This window comes from Balaenoptera physalus (genome assembly GCF_965194825.1).
Source record: "Balaenoptera physalus genome assembly, chromosome: 21".
Taxonomy (NCBI): domain Eukaryota; kingdom Metazoa; phylum Chordata; class Mammalia; order Artiodactyla; family Balaenopteridae; genus Balaenoptera; species Balaenoptera physalus.
The window spans coordinates 23,477,119-23,504,380 of NC_138902.1; the positions used below are offsets into that span (position 1 = coordinate 23,477,119).

A 27,262-nucleotide genomic window follows, 5' to 3' on the forward strand; every position below is an offset into this window, starting at 1 on the left:
AAGATGATACAAATAGATGGAGAGATATACCATGCTCTTGGATTGGAAGAATCAACATTGTGAAAATGACTCTACTACCCAAAGCAATCTACAGATTCAATGCAATCCCTATCAAACTACCACTGGCATTTTTCACAGAACTAGAACAAAAAATTTCACAATTTGTATGGAAATGCAAAAGACCCCGAATAGCCAAAGCAATCTTGAGAAAGAAAAACGGAGCTGGAGGAATCAGGCTCCCTGACTTCAGACTATACTACAAAGCTACAGTAATCAAGACAGCATGGTACTGGCACAAAAACAGAAATATAGATCAATGGAACAGGATAGAAAGCCCAGAGATAAACCCACACACATATGGTCACCTTATCTTTGATAAAGGAGGCAAGAATATACAATGGAGAAAAGACAGCCTCTTCAATAAGTAGTGCTGGGAAAACTGGACAGGTACATGTGAAAGTATGAAATTAGAACACTCCCTAACACCATACATAAAAATAAACTCAAAATGGATTCAAGACCTAAATGTAAGGCCAGACACTATCAAACTCTTAGAGGAAAACATAGGCAGAACACTGTATGACATCAATCACAGCAAGATCCTTTTTGACCCACCTCTTAGAGAAATGGAAATAAAAACAAAACTAAACAAATGGGACCTAATGAAACTTAAAAGCTTTTGCACAGCAAAGGAAACCATAAACAAGACCAAAAGACAACCCTCAGAATGGGAGAAAATATGTGCAAATGAAGCAACTGACAAAGGGTTAATCTCCAAAATATACAGGCAGCTCATGCAGCTCAATATCAATAAAACAACCCAATCCAAAAATGGGCTGAAGACCTAAATAGACATTTCTCCAAAGAAGATATACAGATTGTCAACAAACACATGAAAGAATGCTCAACATCATTAATCATTAGAGAAATGCAAATCAAAAGTACAATGAGATATCATCTCCCACCGGTCAGAATGGCCATGATCAAAAAATCTACAAACAATAAATGCTGGAGAGGGTGTAGAGAAAAGGGAACCCTCTTGCACTGTTGGTGGGAATGTAAATTGATACAGCCACCATGGAGAACAGTATGGAGGTTCCTTAAAAAACTAAAAATAGAACTACCATACAACCCAGCAATCCCACTACTGGGCATATACCATGAGAAACCATAATTCAAAAAGAGTCATGTACCACAATGTTCACTGCAGCTCTATTTACAATAGTCAGGACATGCAAGCAACCTAAGTGTCCATGAACAGATGAATGGATAAAGAAGATGTGGCACATACATACAATGGAATATTACTCAGCCATAAAAAGAAATGAAATGGATGTATTTGTACTGAGGTGGATGGACCTAGAGTCTGTCATACAGAGTGAAGTAAGTCAGAAAGAGAAAAACAAATACCGTATGCTAACACATATATATGGAATCTAAGAAAAAAAAAAAAGGTCATGAAGAACCTAGGGGCAAGACGGGAATAAAGACACAGACCTACTAGAGAATGGACTTGAGGATAGGGGGAGGGGGAAGGGTAAGCTGGGACAAAGTGAGACAGTGGCATGGACATATATACACTACCAAAAGTAAAATAGATGGCTAGTGGGAAGCAGCCGCATAGCACAGGGAGATCAGCTCCGTGCTTTGTGACCACCTAGAGGGGTGGGATAGGGAGGGTGGGAGGGAGGGAGATGCAAGAGGGAAGAGATATGGGGACATATGTATATGTATAACTGATTCATTTTGTTATAAAGCAGAAACTAACACACCATTGTAAAGCAATTATACTCCAATAAAGATATTAAAAAAAAAAAGAATACTGGCATTAAAGTTAGAACCAAATCATTTCAAATCGCAGCCCTATCATTTATTGGCTTTGAACAAGTTATTTAACTTCCTTTAAGCTCAGTTTCCCCATTTGTTAAAAAAAAGGATAATAATAATAATGATGCTGCCTTGGGCTCTCCTGAGGACTGTGTGAGTTAATGCATTGTTGTGCTTTGTCCAACACCTGGCACATGATATATAGCTTTAAAATGAATTTTTATGATGATGTTAAAATCAGTGTTTTGGGAGATTACTTAACAACATGATACGTTGAACAAAGATACAATCTAAAATAAAAATGGATATAATATCATCCCAATTTTGATTTTATAAGTATTAAACAGATGGACTCACACAGGCAGACAGGAAGGAAATGCACCAAAATGTTCACAAGAGCGTCTTTCAGTGGCAGTTATGGGGTTTTTTTCATTTTCATGCAATTCTGAGTTTTCAGATGTTGTCAGAGTAAACATTTCTTTCTTTCATACACACTCTATTATCTCAAAAATTCCTTCCATCTCTTAAACTTTATATGCACACATAACTGTTTTATTAACATGATGTGATTCTTCTATGTTATTTTCTCATGAAATCAAGAAAACTTCTTGGAGGAAATTCTTTGCTTTACTCCTGTGTTAGAATAATCGGCCAGTAACATTAAAATTTAACCTGTTGAGAAGCAAATGGTTTCTGCTCCTAGATTTTTTGGATATAGGAAAATTGTGTTTGGCATTTCTTTTAAATTGTTCTCTTCAGGTTAGACTGATTTGATTTCCGATCAGATAAAACAGAGCTCACAAGTGATGGCTACGTATATAACATTACCCTTGCCTGTATGTGGCCAGAATAGTAAGTGCAGAAAAGCCTTGGCCTTCAGGAATGTAAGAGCCACTGTCCAAAATGATGGACGAGTTTGCTCCTGCAATAAGAGAAAATGTTCGGGCCAAGGGCCTTCCCGCCTGTCTGCCCCTTGGCAATGACTTCAACCTCTGGGCCAGTTCACTTGCAATCTTCCCCTTAGGAAGGCATTTTCTTCTATTTTGTTATTCTTGTTAGGTGATGACTGTTCATTTTGCTTTTAGACAAAAAACAAAACAAAAACAAAATAATCTGCAAAAACCAAACTACCTTTTTCTGGCCTTTTTGTTCAGTTGGATTTTTTAATGCTTTTAATCACCTCCCTACTCATTATCTTTATTTTATTTCCTTTTCTTCTTTCATGTTAAATAGGAAAAAGGAAGTACAAATTCCAGGTCAGCAGGTATGAGCACAGTCTTACGTCTCAAGCCAAGGATGCTGTTTTCCCTGATCATCTGTACACAGATTCCTCATGGTCGTTAAGGCATATTCCCTGCTCTGGTCTCAGCCAAATGCCTTGAATAATGGAATGAAACCAATCTTTGCAACTCTTCCCCATGTTAGTTTATATCTTTGCTTGACTACTATTTCCAAACATAACCAGTTTCTTGATGAAACTAACTAGAGAAGGAAGGAGAAACTGGAGTGGCAAAGGCTATGTTGTGGAAATCTCCGCCTCATTCTTTGTCCAGACGCCTGAAGAGACTTTGTGTTCTGCTGTTCCTCAACACCCATTGTCGACACCACATCAAAGAATCCCAGCTCTGGAAGGGACTTTGAGATGTCTCGGAAGCATGATCTCCTCTCTGATGTATGGATTCCCTCTGCAAAGATCAGCAATAAGTAAGCTGGCCTCTTCGTCTGCCTGTCCAGAGACAAAGATTTGTACCTGTTGAAGGAGCCAGCCCGGCTTCCAGGCAGCTCAAACTTTAGAAACCTCTTGTTCTTACTGAGTCTAAACGTGCTTCCCCGTAATTCGCCTTCGCTTGTCCAAGTCTGCCCTCTGGAGCCTCTCAGAATAAGTCTCCTTCCTCTTCCATCTTGCAAGTTCTTCCTAAATTCTTCACGTGAATTAAATAGGAGCTAGTAGCTAGTACCAGTTATTAACTACACATCCAATCCTTTGAAATCCAGCTTGGAAAACAGGAAGCACCTACTCAACCTTTAGATAATAAATGGGTAACATAAACAAGGCACCAAATCCCCCTCTATAGTTTACAACTTTCTAGATCCAGGCAAAAACGCTTACAGTTTGTTTTAAGAACTGTAAGGGACCTCAGTGATCTGAGGTCTAACTCAATTCCCTGAATTTTCAGGTGAGTAATCTAAGATCCAGAGATCTTGGTTGAGACTGGAGTCCAAGAACTCTGGTTATCGTAGTTCTGGTGGTAGGATTGTAGGAGCGTAGTACTGTCTTGCTTGTTCTCAGAATATAAACACTGTACTTTGACAATTACAAATAGTTTTCCAATAAAATTTTCTTATGGCGCAGTTTTCTGAAGCTATTTTACAGTAATTTAACTTCTAGTAACATATATTAGTACTTAATTTTAATTACTATTCTAGTCTAAATTAAAAAAAATTTTTACCTCCCCCGAAGTTCCAAAAATATTGTCAGAGAAAAATAAACCCACTTCAAAATTCACCTTCCATTTTCCCCAGAATATCAAATCTCTAGGAACTACGTATACACATATAAGTGCACACATAAGCACGTGCACACACACACACAATGAATCTACTTCTCCATTCTTCTTAGAGCTGACTTTCATATAAACTCAAGATCACCATTAACAATAGGTAGATGTAATCAAGATGCTTACCCAGGGAGCTGCTATTTGACTGTACCTAACAAAACATGATGTAAATACAACAAGTAATTTAAGCACAATACAAGGTGGGGCACATATGGCTGTGTCTTTGACATAGCCATGAACAGCTTTCAGGTTTGGAAATGCTGGACTTACACGGCTGCACTTGAGTACTTAAAATAATATTAGGGCTTCCCTGGTGGCGCAGTGGTTAAGAATCCGCCTGCCAATGCTGGGGACACGGATTCGAGCCCTGGTCCGGGAAGATCCCACATGCCGCGGAGCAACTAAGCCTGTGAGCCACAACTACTGAGCCTGCGCGTCTGGAGCCTGTGCTCCGCAACAAGAGAGGCCGCGATAGTGAGAGGCCCGCGCACCGCGATGAAGAGTGGCCCCCGCTTGCCTCAACTAGAGAAAGCCCTCGCACAGAAACGAAGACCCAACACAGCCATAAATAAATTAATTAATTAAAAAAAAAAAAGACTGTGATCTCTCATCTTTGTAGCATAAAACCAGGGTTCAAAAATAAAATAAAATAAAATAATATTAAGGAAAGGAACAAGAGGGCCTTCCACATGTTGATACTGCTTCTCACACACTTGATTGGTAACAGCAGGGATGCCAGATCAATAAAGTCCATGAGGACAGAGCTGTGGCTACAAATAGGGATATGCCATGCTCTGAAACTACATATAGTCCCTTTCTCCTTAAAAATACATAGAAGAACGTAAAAGTGAAAATTCCATTACCCAGAGAGAACCACTATTAACATTTTGGTATACTTGTCCAGTATTTTTCCTGCACATATATGTGAATATATAATTTACCTAACCTAAAATCTTTTCTATGCTGTTTCACTTAACATTCTATTGTATTTCCAGGTCACTAAATTCGCTTCAAAATCATGCCTCTGTATTTTTCTACATTCTAGATGTTCTACTTTTTATACGACACATTTTCTGTTGTTGGAATTTCTTTTTTACAGTCTTTCTTTTCCTACCATGAAAATAAGGTCACTCTGTATAAAAGAAATTTATAACAAAGTAATGAAAAGTATATGAATATATTTTAAAACCTCTTAATATTTTGAAGCTTAAATGAAAATAGTATCAACAGTTTTTTTCCAGAGTGTTTATTTGGGGTGGGGTGATGTGTTTTGTTTGTTGTCTTGATTTGTTTATACTACTCACATTTGAGAGAGCCTAAGAGGCTTGTTTTGCTGGTAGTGGTATGGTAGTGGTATTTCACTAAAAGACAGTCTTTATCCGGAAACTACTTGGTTCTCCTCTACTTTCATCAGCAAAGAACATCTTGGACCTATGGTTCTTTAAAATCTACTCGTTTCAAATTCTGAATACAAATGTCCTCAGAGTCAGTTCACATTAATTAGCTCACTTCCAAATTTAGGGACTATTAAGAGGGGGGAGAAAATGAGCGCTCATCTACCCATTTCCTGCAATTGCATTTGCAACACTTTAAATTTTAACTGATGCATATAATTTGAATCTCATTCTTTGATAAATGTGGGAAAAAATAAAGCATACTATCAGTAAATAAAGAAATGTTCCTGTACACACTGCTATATTTAAAATAGATAACCAACAAGGACCTACTGTATAGCACAGGGAACTCTGCTCAATACTCTGTAATAACCTAAATGGGAAAAGAATTTGAAAAAGAATAGATACATGTATATGTATAACTGAATCACTTTGCTGTACACCTGAAACTAACACAACATTGTTAATCAACTATACTCCAATATTAAATAAAATTTTTTTTAATTAAAAAAAAAAAAAAGAAAATAAGGTCACTTTCTCACTCCCTATCCATTTGAAGCTGAAAACAAACAACACATACAGGAAAAAAAAAATCAGACCTGAGTTTCTGTGTCTGAGAGTGCTTCTTGAAAAAGCATTACATAAGAGCACTGCAAAAAAAGTAGAGATAAAATGAACCAGGAGATATGTGTCACTTACTGTTCCAGCAAAAAGCTGACTCCAAAAAAATGACAGGATCACATGCAGAAGATGATGAAAGAGCAACATGGCAGAAATGAAGAGAAAAGGGATGCAGAAACAATACTCACACAGACACAGAGATGGAGAGGAAGTAGGAAAATGACACAGAGGATGGCTGGAGAACGACACAGCTTCCGGTGGGGCAGAAAAAACAATGCTGTTTTACATCTTCAGCAAACGTTATGAACTATATGGAAGAGGGCTAAGGGGCTGGTACTGCTGAGAACAGCAAATTATTAGTGTGTATAAGAACTTCTGCCATAAAGAATGTTCTTGATAATGCTACTGGAATAACAAGAATTCACATGTTGCCATGCTGGCAAAGAAAATAGGATGCTTTTAGAAACAGATGATCCGTGGATTTGTGGTAATGGAACAAAAGCCAACAGCTTAAGTGGCAGTGGGTTATGATCAGCATTTGTCATGTATTTTATTCAATACTATGTAATACAGAAAAATATCATGTCACTTACTTGTCAGAAGTAGATGCCTGTGTTCCTTCAACAAAATCTTTCTGAACACCTCCCTATGTACAGCTCTAGGCTAGACTTTGAGGATGAATCCTACTGCTGAGTTCCCGGGAGGAGACAGATGGGACACGTGAACTCTCATGACATTCTGTACCTTTCCTCCCAGATACTTGCTTCAGTTTGAAATTACACATTTTATTTGTGATATCTGTGATTATTTGATTAATGTCTGTCATCTCACTAGACCATAAGCTCCATGAGGGTAGGAATTTTATCTGTTTTGCTCACCACTGTTTTCCTAGCACAGTGCCTGGCATATAATAGATGTTCAATGAATACTTGTTGAAAAAAATGAATAAATACTTCAAAAAGTTAGTAATAAGTTTTATAAGAGGTACATAGATAAAGACTGCTAAAGTCTCTGGACAGAGTGATTCAGTCTTAGATAAAAGCTAAAAGGTTTTAAAGAAGAGATGGTTTTGAAAGTCAGGAGACCAAATTAATCAATTATTATAATCATCTAGGTGAGAAGTAATAGGACATAAACGACTAAAGTAGAAACAATTCGAAGGGAGAGAAGTAGATAAATAAAAGTATTACAAAGATCAAATTGGCAGATGGTGGCTGCAAGTGGGATACGAAGGGCCAGGAGAAGCAAAGAGTTTGAGGATGTAGCAGGTGACTGGGAGGATGGGATTCATAGAGAAATGCAAAGAGCAGCTCGATTACGTCCATGGAGAGCACAGGACCTCAGATCCAAATGTACTGAGGTCACTCTGAAGGGTACGGCAAGCAAGCTGCCAGCAATGTGGGTCGGGAGGTTTACGAGAAGACCAACTCAGAGACACAGATTTTTGAGACATCTTCACAGAGATTCTGCTTGCGGTCATAAAGGCAGATGAGGCTGTCCAGGGAAAGATCATGGAGAGAGAAAAGCAGAGAACCAAGGAGAGGTGCTTGAGAAATGCTGAGATTTTGGGTGGGGTTATTTTTTATGTACTTCAGGAAGACAGAGAGGCCCATAAAACTCTATCAGATAAGAAACCATCTTATCTTCCATGTTGGGAAATTCACTATTTACCCCCAAAGGAGTCCTTCTGGGCTTCATAGGTCTGGAGAATACCAGTTCCATGGAAAAAAGAAACAGCACCAGACTCTCTGGAAACAAAGTGGTTGAAGAAGTGAAGGATTTAGGACTTAGGTGGACAGTATACTGGACCCCAGCCCTTGCACACCCCCAAATGCTAAGAACAGCTTTTGGTCAGCACTCCTGTTTCCAAGATGTGCTGATTTATATTATCAACAGCTGTGAGCTCTTTGACCCCCCCCAGTCCAGTTGGACTGGTTTGTTGTGGGAAACCCTTTGAAACCAAAGAGGTCACAAAGCTTGAGCCTTGTCTATCCCTGTTCTCAGACTGCTTTGTCTCCAGTCTCCTCCAGTGATCTTTCTGACAGCGCCTCACAATTTTTTCCTGTAATCTGTGGCTAATCTCGCCTCAGTTTACCATTCCACTGGTGGAGAGATCCCACTTTCTTATGCACCAAGATAGTATCATGCTAAACTAGTTAAAATCACTCAAAAATATGGAATGACTCTGAAAGGAGGAAAAATGTGGGTAAATACATGGCAATATTTTTAAAGTCTCCATTATAGTAATAATAGGTAAGCACCCAATATGGTTAATAGCCAGTACTTAGATTAAGGCCTTGTATGAAGTAGATGGTCAAGGTTGAACTGAATGGAATAGTTATATAAGCATCGTAGCAATACATGTGAATTCATTAGTTAAAATATGTGCATTAACCTCTAAGTGCCAAGAATTGTGATAGAAAATGAGGACAAAATAAATAAGATAATGGGCAGAAGCTCTAGAAAAATAGCTTACATGAATTTCTTGCCTTAATTTAAGAAACCAGAGGTGTGGAGCTTAGGGTTGCAGAAGCTAGAAAAATCTCATGATTCTCCTTGGGCCCAAAGAGGTAGGTTGGGGTCAGGGGCTCTGTATCCTATACTATGGCATTCGTGGTATTTAATAAGCAACGGAGAACTGGTCATGGATGTCAAGCAGAAGGGACATGAAGTAATTTGGTTTTAGTAGTTATTCATTATGTGTTTTTTCATATTTCCATAAAATAAATGGTTAAAAATCATAGCTGCTAAATTCTGCATATAATTTTCATAATGGTTCAGGGGAAAATGTGTTTTTAAAAAATTTATTTTACTTAAAAGAAGTCAATTGGAAAATGTGATTTGACTTTTAGAAATTTATTTGCAGATAACATGTCTGTTTTTATCGGGAGAAGAGAAGCCCACTAAAAGGGCAGAGCCACGGGCAGGGCAGCTGTAGCTCCACTTCCTGTCATGGCAGTGTTACAGGCACTGTATGTTATCACACGGTTGTGTTCTTTCAGGTTATAAAGACAGAAGCAGGTTATCTACATTGCTTTATTATGAAGCTCAGGAAGTAAGGAAGAACAAGCAATAGTCTCTGCAGTCATAAGAAACTCAGAAGGTTCTGGAAGGTCAGCAAGGAAACAGCAGCCCCAGGTAGTACAGTAGGGTGAGCTCTTCAGCGTCAAGGCAGCCATTGCTCCTACAGTGTGACTCAGTCGTGCAAGTGGCTCTGTTTAACTCTGTCTTTGCTTCTCCTGAGGCCGTGAACAGAGTGGTTACCAACCCAGGCCCTGGAACACTCACTGCCTGGGTTCAAACCCAGGCCTTGCCTCTAAGGCTCTTGGGAAAAGATCTGATTGGGTCTGTCTCGTCATATACAATACAGCACATACCTATACGGCATCGTTCTCCAGCCGCAGCCTTGTAGGTCACAGGACAAACTAGAGAGCTCCCTCAGGTGGGCATGAATCCTTGTCTGAGTTAGTCACATGATGGAAAGTATGGCAACCTCTGTGTAAGGAACCACTGTTGCTGCCTTTCTCAAAATGGACAGAGCAGGTACTCAGAGTACCATGGCCTGCCATCTGCTCCTCAAGAAGGGCATGCTAGACGCAGAGTTAACTAACACAGGAACTGAGTTAATGAAGCAGTTGAATAATATTAATAAAATAATATAATATATCATATTATATAATGTAATGATTATATTGTTATATCAATATAACAGAATATTATATATAACATATATAATATGTTGCTATTACAATACATAACAATATAACATATTGTTTAATAATGTTATTAGTTAATAATATATATCATAATATATAATAATATATTGTAATATATATTAATAATAAAGGCACTTAGCTAACTAAGCAATGTAAAATGAAGTTAAGTGTGAGTTTAGGAAGAAACAGGAGAACACTTGTTCAGTGTTCCACAGTGGTCTAACTTCTGTTGAGACTATGGCCACCACAATTCATAATTCACTGTAAGAGAAAAACTATTACTTCTGTATAGACTCCACTAATTAATAACAATCTTATAGATGGTATCACTGGCATATTTGTATTGTTTCCTTTTTTTCCATACAAAATTTCCATTCTAACAAGCTGGGTTAAGAAACATCATAGGATTGGTTATGTCCACCTGAGACATAATAATTTTTTTCATGAAAAATGTCAAGCATCACATATAAGGAGATAATAACACGATACCCCCAGCATCAGTAACTGCCAATGTTTGGCAGTCATATTTTATCTATGTCTTTCCCCCCGAACCCTTTTGCTGAGAGCTGAAAGTGAAATTCTCATGTACAAAAAAAAAAAAAGTGTTTAAAAGGTCCTGCTTCAAAGAGGGAGTGCTTTGCTTCTGGTAGCGTACACATTTTCTCTGTAGCACACTTTTCTTTCCAATCCCTCAGCCGTTACCCAAATTCTGTCAGTAGCCATGGAAATGCCTCTTATAATGGCCTCAAATAGAATAATCTATTTTTCTCCCTGCCTCCCAACATGGAAATGGTAACTCAAGTTCACAGACCTCTAGGGATTCCACAGATCTGCTTTAGCTAGTCTGTGAAATCGCAGAAAATATATGCAAATATTTTTACATTCTTTTTTTTTAATATAGGAAAGTTCCAAAGCTTCTATCAGATTCTCACATGGGCCTATTACCTACAAAAGGTTAAGAACCTCTGCCTCTGCCATATCTTGAAAGCATAGCAAACATACTTTCTCATTTCCATTCCTTAGCCAATTCTGCGTATCAAAATCCTGCACCTGTTGCCTCCTTCAGGATGCCTCCCCTGACCTCGTCACCTATAACTGATTTCCCGCATGTTTTCCTGCAGGATGCCAGCCAGGGCACTTTCACATTTATCACATTCTGTTGAGGTCCTATTCCCTGGACAAGTATTTTTCTAGGCACCTGCTATGTGGCAGCCACTGTACTACACTTATTTAGGTGTGCTTTGCCTCCTACTGCACTGTTAGAAGAGCACAGGGAACATCCCAGTATCCAGTATGGAGCCTGCGTCCAAGGAAATAGTGCAGCTCTAATTCCACTGAATGGAAACAAAAATGAGCAGTGGCACTTCCGTGGGCTGGCGTTCAGCTCAAGAAGAACATGTATCATCAGGCTCATGATTTTTTTCCCTTTTAAATGCAAAACGAAACGTTTATATAAAAAGGAAATGTCAACTTGATTATCCTTGGGCATTAAGATAGAGATGCCGAAGCAAAGGTTCCCTCCCCTACCCGGATATAGTGTGGCACTAGAAAACTATTCCAGAATCACGAACTATATATGCTGATCTTCACCGCCCTCTTGGTAGCGCCTTAAGCAGCATCACCGGTATCTATATGGGCATGTAGTTGGGTCCCCACGAAAAACCATGCCTGGAAGTACATCTCCACCCACCCCCACCCCGGGGCCAGGAGGGTCAAGCTCAAACAGGAAGAGGGTCAGAACAGTTACTAAACATGTTAACTTTCCAGTATTGCGTACGCGCCTTTTTTTTTTTTTAAAGTCATACACCTCTTAAGATTACTGAGCTGTTTGATAACAAAGGTTGAAGACGACCAGGCTAAGGACCTGGCAGAAAGTAGTTAACCCTATTGTTACCGAAGCGGAGGGTGGGGGAGGGGAAATCTGTGTCCAGCTTTCGGCAGATACTTCCAACCTAAGTTCCATCCCTTCTTCTGATGGGCCTAGTTTAGCAAAATTCTTAACAAATTACGCAGGTCGTTTGAGCGAAAAAATCTGGAAAGTCTGACCAGTGGCACCTGGGACTTAACCCCTTTGATCGTCGGTTTTCCCATGTACCCTCTGGGGACCTTTCCGTGGCAGAAGGTGTTTGCCAGAATCAAATGAGAGAAGACGCGCTGAAACGTCACGCTGTTGTCACCCAGGTACGGCGTTGCTGCGCTCCAGGTGTGCTCGCCTCGGCGTCCTCTCCCACGTAGGACGGGCCACGCCGGGAGGCACCGACGAGAAGAGCGCGGGGAGCGGGCAGGAAGGTCACCCCGATCCCCAGGCCAGGCGGCGCGGCAGAGCCTCACTTCCCGGGCACGTTCGGGCGGGGCATTCCCAGGGGACAGGGCAGGCAGGCGGCACTCCCCGGGCTCCGCTCGGCGCCCGCCGCCCCTGCGAGGCTGGCCGCCCTCCCGGCCCGGAGGCGCCGCGGGCCTGGGTCCCGGGGCCGCCGGAGCCCGAACGCAGCCCCCAGAGGTGAGGGCGGGTCAGGAAGGCGGGGACGGCGATGGGGGCGGGGAGCTGCGCCGCCGGGGCCGCGGGCGGTCGCCCGGAGGCCCCCGAGCCCCGGGAAGGCAGCACCCGGGCCGCGGCGGGAGGAGGCACTGACGGAGGAGCGGCCCCCAGGCTCTGCCCGAGGCCTCCGGGGGCCGCGCAGCAACTTCTCTTTGGAAGCCCTGGGGGCGCGCGCGCGCGCTCCCCCGCGGGCACGCGCGTCCCCGGCGCCCCGCTCCCCCGCGCGCGCTCCGTCTATTTTTTCCCATCGCTTTCATTCTCACACTCTAAAGTAGGTCACCGGGTGGAAGTTACAGCCGGTACAGACCCCGGCTTTGATGCGAAGGCAGATTTTCCTCCCCGGCCTCGGGCGGGGGGGATTCACTGCAACTATTCGGTTCCGTAGAGCTGCCCGCCCCCATACCTTGCAGCCAGCGCCGGCGACCGTGGCGTTGACGATGGTCCGCAGAGCGGAGCGGCGGGAAGCCTCTTTTCCACCCTAGTTCGGCCGGCCCTGCGCCTGCCCCTGCCCCGCGGACCGGGAGGAGGGGGCGCGACAGGTCGCCTCCCGCGCTCTCCGGCGCCCGCGTCCCGGGTCTGACCGCCTGGGTGAGTGCCTGCTCTTCCACTGTCATTACAGTCGCCGAGGGTAACATGTTTACCTTGAAAACTTAGACGTGATCCGAACAGCCAGCCGAGCCTGGCGTCAGTAAGGGACTGCGGTGATGTGCTTCAGATGTTACACCGGATAAATCAGAACCCAGAGCTGTAGGGGACATGTAGTGTCTAAAGGTGAAAATGAATTTGTGTTTTCCTGGAGTACACGTGTATCTTTCCCTTTAGAAGCTATCACTTGGGAACTGATTTTTAACTAGCAGGAGGCGATGAACTAAGATAACTTGAAGCCAGAAAGTTTGTCAGAATATTTTTTAGTTGATCTGGAAGAACTTACTGAAATAGCCCAAGCTAATGTCAAAAATACAGTCTAAGAAGGAATATCAAAATGCGATGGTAGGATTTGTATAATATTTGCTATCTGTGTCCTTATGTATTATCTGGCTTCTTTGTGATAAATGTTATAAGCATGGGATGCTTTAGGTAGAAAGAAAGTAAGGTTGTGAACACCTCCGTGCAAAGCTTTTTATGGCTTGGTCTGCATGCATTTACGGGTACACTGAACACTTCCTGTGGACGAAGAGCTAGAATGTGACTATATCATTTTGAGGTTACGGTTATTAGCAATAATACAGGTAACAGTTGGCTTTTAACCCCTTGTTTCAGGGGCTGAAGTACTATTATTCACGTGACTCATCAGCATAGCGAATCCTTGACTAATGAATGGTTAATCTGTTTTGAAGTTTAGGAAGAGAGAACTGTAGGTTCTTCTGTCCTTGATGGCTGGCTGAAAATGCAGTATAAAGGACTCTCCAGGGATGGTGAGGGATGCTCTAGAGTAGCTCAGAGGGCAAGATCATTTGGAGAGAATGAAAGTGACTCCCTGATGGCCACTGATTGCCCATAGCTTCTTTTAAAGTGGACCCTGATAGGTTGAAAAGGATCTACCTCCTCACTAAGGAAACTGCTCCAGAGAACTGCTTTCTTAATGCATTTGGTAGGATTTGAGAGGGGAGCTGTCTACAGACGTTTCTCTTAATTCAAAAGAAATCCTTTTTCCAGAAAGACTCAATTACTGTAATGATGTTCTTTGGAAATAATTTGTCCTTTTGTGTGTCTGTCATAATATAGCAAGAGCACCAAGGTAGTTCAAAGGTTTTAGTAAAATTTTACTTACCAGAGGGATGGGAAATGGAAAATGCTATGTCTTCATGGTTAACTCTGCATCAAAAGGGAGGGGCGGGGGGGGGGCTTCCCAATACATCTTAAACCTCTGTGTATGTATCGCGATATCTTCTAAAATCAATCCTACTGGGGATTAAGAGGGCTGTAAAGGAGGTATTGATACTTCCAGTATTTCTGATAGGTGGATATGTGAATACTTACATGCATTCCACTTGTAATGAATTAATGTAATTGTAATGAATGACTTATATCTTAAATGGGAACTGAGTCAGCTCTCACTGTGATTTAGCCCTTGGTATGACGAATTGTTGCGATCAGGCTGTCAGCACTTCTCTGTGCAATCTTACGTTTTTACCCGTAGATAAATTAGGAAGGGTTTTGAGGAGAGTGGCAGGAAAGGATGAAGAAACTGGTGATTTATTTAAGGGCAGACGGAAGGAACTAAATACGGAGGCTGATTTTGGCATACCTTGGTCGCTGGTTGCTGGTCAGGCTCAAAGTATGGTGGTGCTAAATGACCAGTTGAATGTCCCTCAGCCTGTGTGATTCTCTTCTCTTGATGTCATCAGACAGTACATAGCCTGGACCTCTAGCTAAGATGTATGCAAAAGGAGCGACACCATTCACTTTGGGTACTCACTTCCCATCCAGAGAAACTTCTAACCACTTGGAGTTTGAGCTCCATTACCTGGACTGAATCCCAGCTCTGAGCCATTTCCTCATCTGTGAAATGGGAATAATGATGCTTCCTAACTAAGGTGGCTGTTAGGAGCAAATGGAGCATTTTACTTGGTGTAAAATGCACATTGTGAGCTGTCTTACAAGAAAGAGAAATACTATGACTTAAATATCATCTCTTATGGGCTGTGGAGGGGTTGCTGTGTAATTGATGGTAGAATTGAATATTTGGGTGAGTGGCTCATTCCACTGTCCTGGTATACTTAGTATACTCTCATAGAATATAGTATAGGGTACACTAGACTCTTAGTAATCAGTGTTTTTTGGGAGTTAGAGGCTCATACTGTGAAACTTGCATCTTCTCCCCCATGCACAGGCCTTTGGCTTACCTTGGTGAAAGAAGTTACCTGTGGTGGTTTTTGGAGATAATGATGAGATCGAAGGAGATGACCCATTGAAATTCTAAAATCAAATTTAAACCTTTAATGAATTAGTTTCTTTTAATGCCATTAGAAGTGTGGCCCTCATAAAATGATAATAATCTGTAGTTTTCCCCTAGACAGTTATATATTTAGAAATGGAGTATTTGGACTTTGGGGCTGAAGCAGCAATATGATTCATGCAGGTTTTAATCATTCAGCATCCCCAAGGCACCATGCTAAGCCTTCAGAATGCAAGAAAAGCAGACCTGACCCCTCCTGGAAGCATGTCTGCTGGTAATACACAGGTAAACCTGTCATTATAACTGTGCTAAGTGCTATGCAGGAAACATGTCAAAGGCAGAGATGGGGAATTTGACCTGTGGAGGGAGGGGGTGGTGAAGGAAGGTCTTTGGGGAAGGAAGAGCATTTAATGCCCAGTGAACAGCACCTGCAGAGACTCTGCACACAGTGCAGGTTCCCTGACTGGGGAGGACGGCAGAGAGAACAGGTGTCTTTGAACTGGCCCCCTAGGGCCATCACTGCTGAAGTCTGGAGGTTGGGATTCAGAGCCACCACCTGAGCTGCTGACATCAAGAGCACACTCTCTGAGTTGTGTTCCAGTGATCAGAGAAGGTGCTACAATGCGCCACTCCACCCAGGAAGCTAGTAACGGAACATGGTTACCAACGTCAAAAACAAGCTAGCAAACATCTTCCTTAGACACCTGGCTTCTCATCCAGCTCCTCTCACTGGCAGAACCTAAGCTGTGCCCAGAACCCTAGCTGCAAGGGACTCTGGGAAATGTGGTTTATGGCTTTCCAGCCTCAGAGACAGAGGAAGGCACACTTGAAGGAGACCAGAATGAATGCTGAGTGACACTCCATGTCTAACGCTTATCGAAAACGTATTTCATCAGAGCTAGAATATTTCATTCAAAGCAGGTACATGACATATTGTAAGAATCAAAAAAGGATCCAGTTGCTAACCAATTTGCATTTCAAACAGATGGATGTTATAGTCATTACTGGAAAATTGCTGGAAAAAGCATCAAGCAAATAAATCACTAAAAATTACCAAGCGCCCACCTCTGCCTATGGTGGTTCTATCTGAATGTGAAATAATATTCCTTTGTTTTGGTTTAATAATCAAAGTAAAATATTGGGAAAATTATTTTTAAAAGGTCCTCCCCACCAAAGTCCCAGATAGCCTATCCATTTAATGAATAGCAATACAAAGGAAGAACCAAGGTCTGATCATGGAAATAATAGCTCCTGGCAGGCTGGTTCTTTCATTAGATGAACTATCTGTGTATCTGTGTATCTGTGTTTCTACTGAATCTTTCTTTGCTCTGGAACTTTAATGGTGCTTTTCTTAAGGATTAAAAAGATAGAAATGTCCTGTTAATTGGAGATTAAAAAAGAGTATGCTTGAATTCACTTTAATCACTTATTTCATCCTCTAGAGCTTGTCAGATTTTTTTTCAAACTACTAAAGTAAATATGATCTTTACAATTTCTAAGTAACACATTATCATTTATTTTTACTCAGAAATTACATGAGCACATCTAGGAATTAGTCTTGATTACTGAATGAAATCATTTTATATTTGCCTCTGATATTTGGAGGTAGAGAATGAGAGAAAAGTAGCTGAGGCAAATGGAGTTATTTAGCGAATTTGTCAGACTAATACATATATAATTTTTAAGTGATTTTCATGTTTCAGAAAATGAGAGTTCATTCAAGTATCTTCTCTGATAGGTGATGAAAGCATTTAAATGCAGAACTACAAATGTTGCCAGGGGTAAACCACACTATAATATGAATAGTATGTTCTTTTGGGTCCAGTGGTGACACCAAGAGTTTAGCCACTCTGCCCAAGCCACCAAAAATAAACGCATCAAAATAAAAACAGTACCCTTTCTCTGTAAATGCAGCTTCAAGACAAATCCACTCTCTTCCATACGGAGCCCCCAACTACACCCCACTTAAAGTGTATTCTCAGGAAGGAACTGGTTGAATCGAACCTTAATCTGATTAACTGCAAGGAAAAGTAAGTAGTACTCATCTTTCTATGTTACAGTAACACACAAATGACCTAATTCCAGCTTCATTCCCCTCCCACAGTTTTTCTCTTTCATTCATATTTGAGTAAACATTCAAGAGAAAAACCTGGATTTTTCCTCCCTGTGGGTTATAAGCATGATGAGTTCTTGTCTTCACCTATATGGAGCTTAAAGCTTATCCAGCTTTGTAGGATACAACTCCTTTTATGGACTGAAAATCAAAATGATCTTTTGATTTGCCAAATGTATTATAAAGTAGAACATCCAAATCTGAAATCACTCTCTGGTTAGACTACTGATGTGCCAGATTGAATTGGGGATGTGGATAGAGAGAGCATGGGTTTTCTGTATATTTTTTAAAGCAAAATTTGAGGACTAGTATTTGAACATCATTGAATGATTTGTTTATTCACTGACTATGAAGTGGATATTAAGCACCTTTTTGTACCAGGATTGGTACTAGGTGATATATGGCTCTACCTTTGGGAGACTGATGCTCGGGGGAGATAGCAATCAAGGGGTATAGTAATATGATACTCTTATAATGAGTATGGAGAACAGTGGCTTTCTTAAAGAGAAAGAGGTGTATTTTCTCATGGTGTGGTGAAAGGTGGAGTTAATTGAACCATAAACATAGTTCTGACTTCAAAGAATATCTACTGATATTTTTAAAAGAAAACAACAAAAAGTCAGCCGAGAGAGACAAAAAAATGGCAGCTATCTAGGACCATGTCTTTTATCTGTTCCCTTTAACCCACAGAAATCAAAGTAAGTGAGCTTGTCAAGAGTTAGAAGGTTTTACCAAAGAATACAACAATACATTAAAGGTATCATACCATGATCAAGTGGGATTTATTTCAGGGATGCAAGGATGGTTCAATACTGGCAAATCATTCAACATGATACACCACATTAACAACATGAAAGACAAAAACCATATAATAATCTCAATAGATGCATAAAAATCATTTGACAAGATTCAAAACTCATTTATGATAAAAACTCTCAATAAAATGGGTATAAAAAGCACGTCTCAACATAAAAAGGCATTATATGACAAACACACAGCTAACATCATACTCAGTAGTGAAAAACTGAAAGCTATCCCCTCTAAGATCAGGAACAATACAAGGATGCCCACACTCACCACTCTTGCTCAACATAGTACTGGAGAGCAGTTAGGCAAGAAAAAGATATAAAATGTATACAAACTGGAAAGGAAGAACTGTCACTATTTGCAGATGACATGATTTTACGTATAGAAAACCCCAATGACCCTACCAAAAAACTATTAGAAATAATTATTAGAAGTAAAGTTGCAGGATACAAAGTCAATATATAAAAATATGTTGCATTTCTATACACTAACAACAAACTAGCAGAAAGAGAAATTAAGAAAACAATCCCATTTACAATCACAACAAAAAGAATAATATACCTAGGAATAAATTTAACCAAGGAAGTGAGAGACCTGTACACTGAAAACTGTACGACATTTTTGAAAGAAATCAAAGAAGACACAAAGAAATGGAAATATATTCCATGCTCATGTACTGGAAGAATTAACCTTGTTAAAACATCCATATCACCTAAAGCAATCTACAGATTAAGTGCAATCCCTATCAAAATTCCAACAACATTTTTCACAGAAATAGAGCCAAAAAATCCTAAAATTTATATGGAGCCACAAAAGACCCCAAATAGCCAATCCTGAGAAAAAAGAACAAAGCTGGAGGCATCATACTCCCTGATTTAAAATTATACTATAGGGCTTCCCTGGTGGCACAGTGGTTAAGAATCTGCCTGCCAATGCAGGGGACACGGGTTCGAGCCCTGGTCTGGGAAGATCCCACATGCCGCGGAGCAACTAACCCCGCGCACCACAACTACTGAGCCTGTGCTCTAGAGCCCGCGAGCCACAACTCCTGAAGCCCGTGCTCCCCAACAAGAGAAGCCACCGCAATGAGAAGCCCGTGCGTGGCAACGAAGAGTAGCCCCCGCTTGCCGCAACTAGAGAAAGCCCGCACACAGCAACAAAGACCCAACACAGCCAAAAATAAATAAATAAAATAAATAAATAAAATAAAATAAAATTGTACTATAAAACCATACTAATCAAAACAGCATGTTATTGGCAGAAAAATAGACACACAGATTAATGGAACAGAATTGAGAGCCCAAAAATAAACCCACGCACGTATGGACAATTAATTTATGGCAAAGGAGCAAAGAACATACAAGGAGAAAGGATAGTCTCTTCAATAAATGTTCTTGGAAAAACTGGACAGCCACATGAAAAAGAATGAAACTAGATTACTGTCTTACACCATACACAAAAATATCAACTCAAAATGGATTAAACACTTGAATTTAAGACCTGAAACCAGTACACTCTGTGACATTGGTCTTAGCAATGTCTTTCTGGATATGTCTCCTCAGTCAAGGGAAACAAAATCAAAAATTAAACAAATGGGACTACATTAAACTAAAAACCCTCTTCACAGCAAAGGGAAACCATTAACAAAATGAAAAGACAACCTACCAAACGGGAGAAGATATTTGCAAATCATATATCCAATAAGGGGTTGATATCTAAAATATATGAAAAACTTATACAACTCAACAACAAAAACCCAAACAACCCAATTAAAACATGGGCAGAGGAACTGAATAGACATTTTCCCAGAGAAGACATACAGATGGCTAACAGGCACATGAAAAGATGTCCAACATCACTAATTATTAGGGACATGCAAAACAAAGCCACAGTGAGATATCACTCCACACCCATTAGAATGGCTATTATCAAAAAGGCAAGAAATAACAAGTGTTGGAAAGGATGTGGAGAAAAGGGAGCCCTCATATTCTGTTGGTGGGACTGTAAATTGGTGCAACCAATCTGAAGATTCCTCAAAAAATTAAGAATAGAACTACCATATGATCCAGCAATTCCACTCCTGGATATTTATCTCAAGACACGAAAACACTAATTCGAAAAGATATATACAGCCCCATGTTCACTTCAGTATTATTTACAATAGCCAAGCTATGGAAACAAAGTGCCCATTGATGGATGGATAAAGAAGATGTGGTTTATGTACACAATGGAATATCACTCAGCCCTAAAAAGATGAAATCTTGCCATTTACTACAACATGGATGGATCTTAAAGGTATTATGGTAAGTGAAATAAGTTAGAGGGAGAAAGACAAATACCATATAATTTCACTCTTATGTGGAATATAGAACAAAACAAAATAAGCGAACAAACCAAAAGAACACAAAGGTATACAGAGAACACAGCAGTGGTTATGGGGTGGGAGGAGGGCAAAATGGGTAAAAGGATCAACTGTACAGAGACAGAAACTAAACTCTTGGTAGTGAGCACACTGTAGTGTATACAGAAGTCAGAATATAATATTGTACACATGAAACTTACATAATGTTATAAACCAACATTTCCTCAATTTTTAGAAAAAAGCCAAAAAGAGAGGGTTTTGGTGTTTAAAGAAGTAAGGAGTTTGTAAGAAAAGAGGGCTGCTTTTGGTATTTAGTCAATGTTCAACAAGTAATCAATAATTTTTTTAAAATGTTAAGGGTGGAAGTAAGGAAAGGGGGACCTCAGTCTGATCAAGGATTTCAGTCCTATGACCACAAGAAATTTAATTCAATTCCAAGAATCGGCTTGGAGGCAGATTTTACGCCAGAGCCTCTAGATGACAGCTCAGCCTGGCTGATATCCTGATTTCAGTCTCGTCAGAGTCTGAGCAGAAGACTCAGCCCTGTCATGCCAAACGTCTAACCAACAGAATCGTGAGCAAATAAACGAGTGTTGTTTTAAGTTAAAAAATAAAAATAAAAAAGATCGGATATGTTTTCCGGGACATCGAGCTTATAATTAGAGTAATTCTAGAAAATGCAGGTGCATTCTAAATGTTAAGACATTTGCCCGTGAAGATGACAGTGCAATGATTCATGCAATTATGAAATAGATCCAGCGTGATCATGTGACTTATTGTTCAACCTGGGACACTTTTGAGAGGGAAAAGGGTGCTACAGGCAGACCTTGTTTTATTGTACTTCATTTTATTGCACTTTGCAGGTTTTGTGTTTTTTACAGTTTGAAGGTTTGTGGCAGCCCTGCATTGAGCAAGTCTATCAGTGCCATTTCTCCAACAGCATTTGTTCACTTTATGCCTTTGTGTCACATTTTGATAATTCTCACAATATTTCAAACTTTTTCATTATTATTATATTTGCTGTGGTGATGTGTGATCAGTGATCTTTGATGTTACTATTACAAAAAGATTAAGACTTGCTGAAGGCTCAGATGATGGTTGGCATTTTTTAGCAATAAAGTATTTTCTAATTAAGGTATGTACATTTTTAAAATATATAATGCTATTGCACACTTAACAGACTGCAGTATATTGCAAACATAACTTTTATTGTACTGGGAAACCAAAAAATTCATGTGATTCACTTTATTGCAATATTTGCTTTATTGCGGTGGTCTGGAACCGAACCCACACTACCTTCAAGGTCTGCCTGTATTAATGATTGCCCTGGGGAAAAGAAGCACAAGCGGGGACTGCCCCAGCAAACCAGGACTTACGGTCACCCAAGATTAAGGTGCTAGTTGTGTTGTATTACTGCCTTAATTGCAATATTGATTTTTTAAAAACTATGGTAAAATATACATAACGTAAAACTTACCATTTTAACCATTTTTAAGTGTATAGTTCAGTGGCATTAAGTACATTCATACTGTTGTGCAACCATCACCATCATTCATCTCCAGAACATTTATCATTTTTCAAAGCTGAAATTATACCTATTAAACAATAACTCCCCATTCACCTCTCCTCCCAGCTCCTGGCAACCACCATTCCTACTTCCTGTCTCTATGAATTTGACTACTCTAGGTACATTACTGGAATCACACAGTATTTGTCCTTTTGTGACTGGCTTATTTCATTTAGCAAAATGTCCTCAAAGTTCATCCATGTTGTAGCATGTATCCGAGTTTTACTTCTTTTTAAGGCTGAATAGTATTCTTCTGTATGTATATACACATTATGTTTACCCATTCATTACTAAATGGATACTTGAGTTGCTTTTGCCTTTGGCAATTGTGAATAATGCTGCTGTGAACATGGGTGTGGAAATCTCTCTACGAGCCCTTGCTTTCAATTCTTTGGGGTATATACCCACCATATTGATTTTTAAATGAAGTTAAATGGAGGGAAAAAAGAACATTATTTCCTCTCAGGATCCTTTCTGGTTATATTTCTTCGGCGTAATACTCTGTCAGGCTGAAGTCCAGCTATGCCTCTGCCGAATTCATCAGAAAAAGGAATCTGAGATAATCTAAACAAGCTGCCTGCTGAGAAAAACACCCAGGGTCTCAAATTCCATCCTCACACAAGAAAGGAAGCTAGCTTTTCTGTCACAACTACCATGATGCATTGACCACAGATGTCTCTAAGTGAAAAGGCCTGGCATCTAGAATGTCAGAGTTGGAGCCACATGAATATCCTCCAGCAGCACAAAGAACTAGGGGATCAACAGCATGAGATCGAACAGAATTGGTCCATGTGACCAAAAACATAACACAGGGGACCATGAACTTCCTGGAAACAGGCAGCAGAACCAACAACCATCTGTTGGCTTGGAAGCTGAGATAAAAGGAGATGGGCTACAGTCATTGGCTGTGGACCTTCCACGTACAGAGAAAAATATTCTTCCTTTGGCTGTGGAAGTAGATATCAATGTCAAGAACACTGGTGCACCCAAAACTTAGATAATCCCTTTATGGAAATAGATGCATTAAAATATGACCCTTCATTTGAAATTTTAGGTAATTTTATTCCCATTACAGATTTATAGCCCTGGAAAGTTACACTGACATATCTGCAACAAATAAGGAATTGCTGCATTTGCTGGATGGGAACTGCTCCCTCTCTTTAAATCTCAATGGCAGATACCAGCCTTCTGTGGAGTCAACAAAGGAATCTCGTTCATCTCTAACAGCAGCCTTGAAGAAACTTAATAAACTTTTGGTGATTAGTGGTAACTGAGCTTCAGAAAATACATCTGTAGACGTTATCTGCCAGCCAGAGATGATAGCTGAGAGCCCAACAGGTGTTAAGGATGTTGAGAAAAGCAGACCCAAAGTGAGTATCTCATGGATGCTGAAAATAAACAGCATCCACAAGTCTGCTCTCATTAGACCACGCTTGTGTCGGCGAGCACTGAAAAATTAACAGGCAAATCCATACAAAAACCTGCACGTGCATGTTTATAACACAAACATCCCAAATTTGCAAATAACCAAGATGTCCTTCAGTAGGTGAATGGATAAACGGTCTGTCCATACAATGGAGTATTATTCCGTGATGAAAATATCTATGGAGCCACAAGAAGACATGGAGGAACCTTAAGTGCATAATTGCTAAGTCAATAAACCAGTCTGAAAAGGCTAAATACTGTATAATTCCAATTATATGACATCTGGATAGGCAAAACTACAGAGACAGTAGAAAGATCAGTGGCTGCCAGGGGTTTTGGGGGTGGGGGAGAGGAGATCAATCAGTGGACACAGGAGATTTTTATGGCAGTGAAACTATCCTGCATGGTATGTGGGTAATTGTGGACACGTGACATTTTGCATTTGGCAAAACCCATAAAACTGTATAGTACAAATTATGAACTCTGCTATATACTATGAACATTTATTAATGATAATGTACCAATATCAGTTCATCAGTTGTAACCAATGTTCCACATCAATGCAAGATGTCAATTTTAAAATTACCTACATATTTTAAAAAAATTAATAGGCACTTCATGTACTAGAGTAGAAAATGTTAACTTCAGGGGTCCAGGTGATGGCATGTCAGGTGGTAGGGAACATGGCTCCAACTCAGGGAAATTAATAAACAAGAGCAGTTCTGTCATTCTAATCCCAGCTGAAACATTTCACAAGCTGCACTTACCTTAGGCAGAGAAACTTCACCCAAGCTCTTAGGAGGTGAGGAAGATGTACTCAATCAGACTTCCGAGCAAACTACTTCTTGCCATCCAGTTGCATGTGGGTTAAAGACTTGGATCAGAGCCCAGAGAATCCACTGACAGGCCTGAAACCAGAGAAAATGTCGGTCTTGAAGCTGTAAGGCTTAAGCCTCGGATGAAGTGAAGCCAGTTTGCAACCAAACCAACCTGGGACCAGGATGTAGAGAGGAGGCTGCAGCCAGAGCCCAGAGCTGGAGGGGATCTGCCCTGGTTTAAACTCTGCTCCAGCCTAACAAGGAAAACCCAGCTGGTTTCGGGTCTCTGCCTCTGCCTTTAAGTCCTGATGTCCTTTTCCTCCCCAAGGTTGCTAATTAAAGAATAAAATTTTAAGTGGTTTCTTGAAGAAAAAAAAAAAGAAAGAAAGAAAGAAAGAAAAAGCCTTCATTATCGAGGCTCTCCAACCTTCTACCATTAATTTTTCCTACTGCAGCCTGGATTCTCCAGGCTGGCTTTTCTCTGCAGGAAGCTCTTGAGGCTTTGCATCAAGTTGGCAGAAATGCAGACCTACCTTTTCTTGTTTTGCTAGCAAAGAATGTTGTAGTTCCTATGTGACCATGAAAAATTGGGCCAGACCATCCACCATTCCCTTAAAAAAAGCTATACAGACACAGGTGCACACCTATATTTATGCAGTAGATGTAGAAACCTGCAAGGGGAATGTTGAGCCAGACATTTTTAAAGTAATTTATGATCTTTTAACTGATAATTTGTCTATTCTACTTGTTAAAATTTAGGCCCCTTGAGATGCATTGGCAATATGTGCATACAGAAGCTTTTTATTTTCATTAGGATGATATATTTTGGTATACATTGACGGTTTTATGTATAACATACCACTTTAGGATGATAGTGAATGTTTGAAAAGCAGAAGCTACTAGAAATCCCACCACTTGTGCTGTTAAAAGCAGATGACTGTGCTGTAGGCAAGACACGCCCTGTTGACTCAACCGTCAAGTGGCAAACTTTTAACCACATGGTTTGGTGTTTTGAGTGATTCCCAGTGCTCTGTGTATTATGATTCGTCCTTTAAAACAGGAAATTGAAGAATAATTGAGTATTTTTTTAAAATGGAGGAAAACTATACGATATATTTTGACATGGAAATTTTTATTACAGGTAATAGTAACCATTAAAACATTTATTCAAGTTTTTGAATACTTTGTGTACCAACTAATTTAGTTAAAGTTGTGACTACTTTAGTTAGATCACGGACCTGTTTATTTGAACTAGACTGCAGTGTGGCATGGTGGACCTCTGGGCTTGTAGAATCAGTACAGGTGGATTCTAGTCCTTCAGAAACTAACTATATAGTTTTATTTACTCGTTGGCTCTCAAGTATTTATAAGTGACACCAATGGCTTGATTTTCACTTACTGTGACATAGAGCTTGAACCTCAGTCCACACACAGCTGGTATTTTCCTCGGCCTGACCACGCCAGCATCACATTCTTCCCTCTCCGCCCTTATATCCTGCAACCATTTCCCTTCAAGCCTTCCTCAGCATCCTGAATCCTTCGCTTGAGCAGCACGTTAGCTGTTTGAGGCTTCTTGATTGCTGGATGACCAGTGGCTTCAGAAAGACTACATTCTGGTCCACGTGCTAATGGTCAGTCCCAGAGGTGCCAGCAAAATGACCATCCTGTGGAATTCAACTGTAGTTTTTCTCCAGGGTGGTGTGGGCAGGAGAACCCGAGAGACCTTTGTGATAGAGTGTGTCACATGGCAGCCAGGCTGCAGTAGGTTGAGAGGAGAATGAAGGAAGAGGAAGCCGGCGGGGCTCATGGACCCCTCTTGAAAAGGAAAGAGGAGTGTAAAGCTTGAGGGCAGAAGTAGGGTCTGGGAATGGCTTGCTTTGTGTGTGGTCTTCTGTTTCTGTTTAAGCTCTGTGTCTCTGCTGGCTGAGGAGAGGAGGCCACAGGGAGAGAGCCTAACACTGGGACGGAAAGAAGAGGCTATTGTCCCAGGAAAGATGGGGTCAACGGAGGAGAGGGGCTAGCCTTGACAGGAGTCTGATGATTCAGAAACAAAAGGGATGTGCAAGACTGTGGGGTAGAAAGAGGGAAACTGAAGAAATTTACATTTTCTTAATGAAGTAGGAGCAGAGCCAGCCTGATAAGGCACCGTTTTGTCAATATCTCAGGCTTTCTGGGGAAATTGAGTTAGGTTCCCAATAAAAGTGAAAGCTTTGTTTTTATATCTATTTGCCCATATTTGAATTTAGTTTTCTCATGCATGAGCTGTGCAACTTCTCATGTTTGAGGAGGCCATCAAACAAAGATCTGGTGATCGAAGTAGACTATTGACTGGCCTTTCTAAGGAGAAAGCTACTTCTAAAAACTCAAGTCAGTATTGTCCTATTTTTGTTGTTATTTAAAAACTATTTATCAAAAACATTGTATTTCATCCTTATTGTTTAATATTTCACATTTCCACATCATTGGAATTGGGGTACATCTTACAGTCGATGACACAGCATCACCTTTCTTGGTAAAATAAGTGTGCTTATCACAAAATAGATGGTGTTTTCGTCAGCATGGGTGCCATGACCAAGTACCGTAGACTGGGTGGCTTAAACAACAGAAATTTGTTTG

General features: G+C 40.4%; 2 protein-coding genes across 4 annotated transcripts in view; one reads left to right on the plus strand and one right to left on the minus strand.

The window, feature by feature from the left end:
- The window catches only part of LOC309651733 (uncharacterized protein), a 121,748-nt gene extending 108,583 nt beyond the window's left edge, over positions 1-13,165 (minus strand). The window contains exon 1 of the mRNA XM_082444715.1: positions 13,059-13,165. The gene's annotated coding sequence lies outside the window, so the exon portion shown is untranslated. The remainder of the gene's footprint in view (positions 1-13,058) is intronic.
- The window catches only part of TRMT9B (tRNA methyltransferase 9B (putative)), a 64,803-nt gene continuing 42,944 nt past the window's right edge, over positions 5,404-27,262 (plus strand). For 2 of the 3 annotated variants that reach the window (XM_082444665.1, XM_082444667.1), the window contains exon 1: positions 5,404-12,616. The gene's annotated coding sequence lies outside the window, so the exon portion shown is untranslated. Of the gene's footprint in view, positions 12,617-13,153; positions 13,244-27,262 lie in introns of those variants that run through there. The other variant, XM_082444666.1, reaches the window with a different exon arrangement.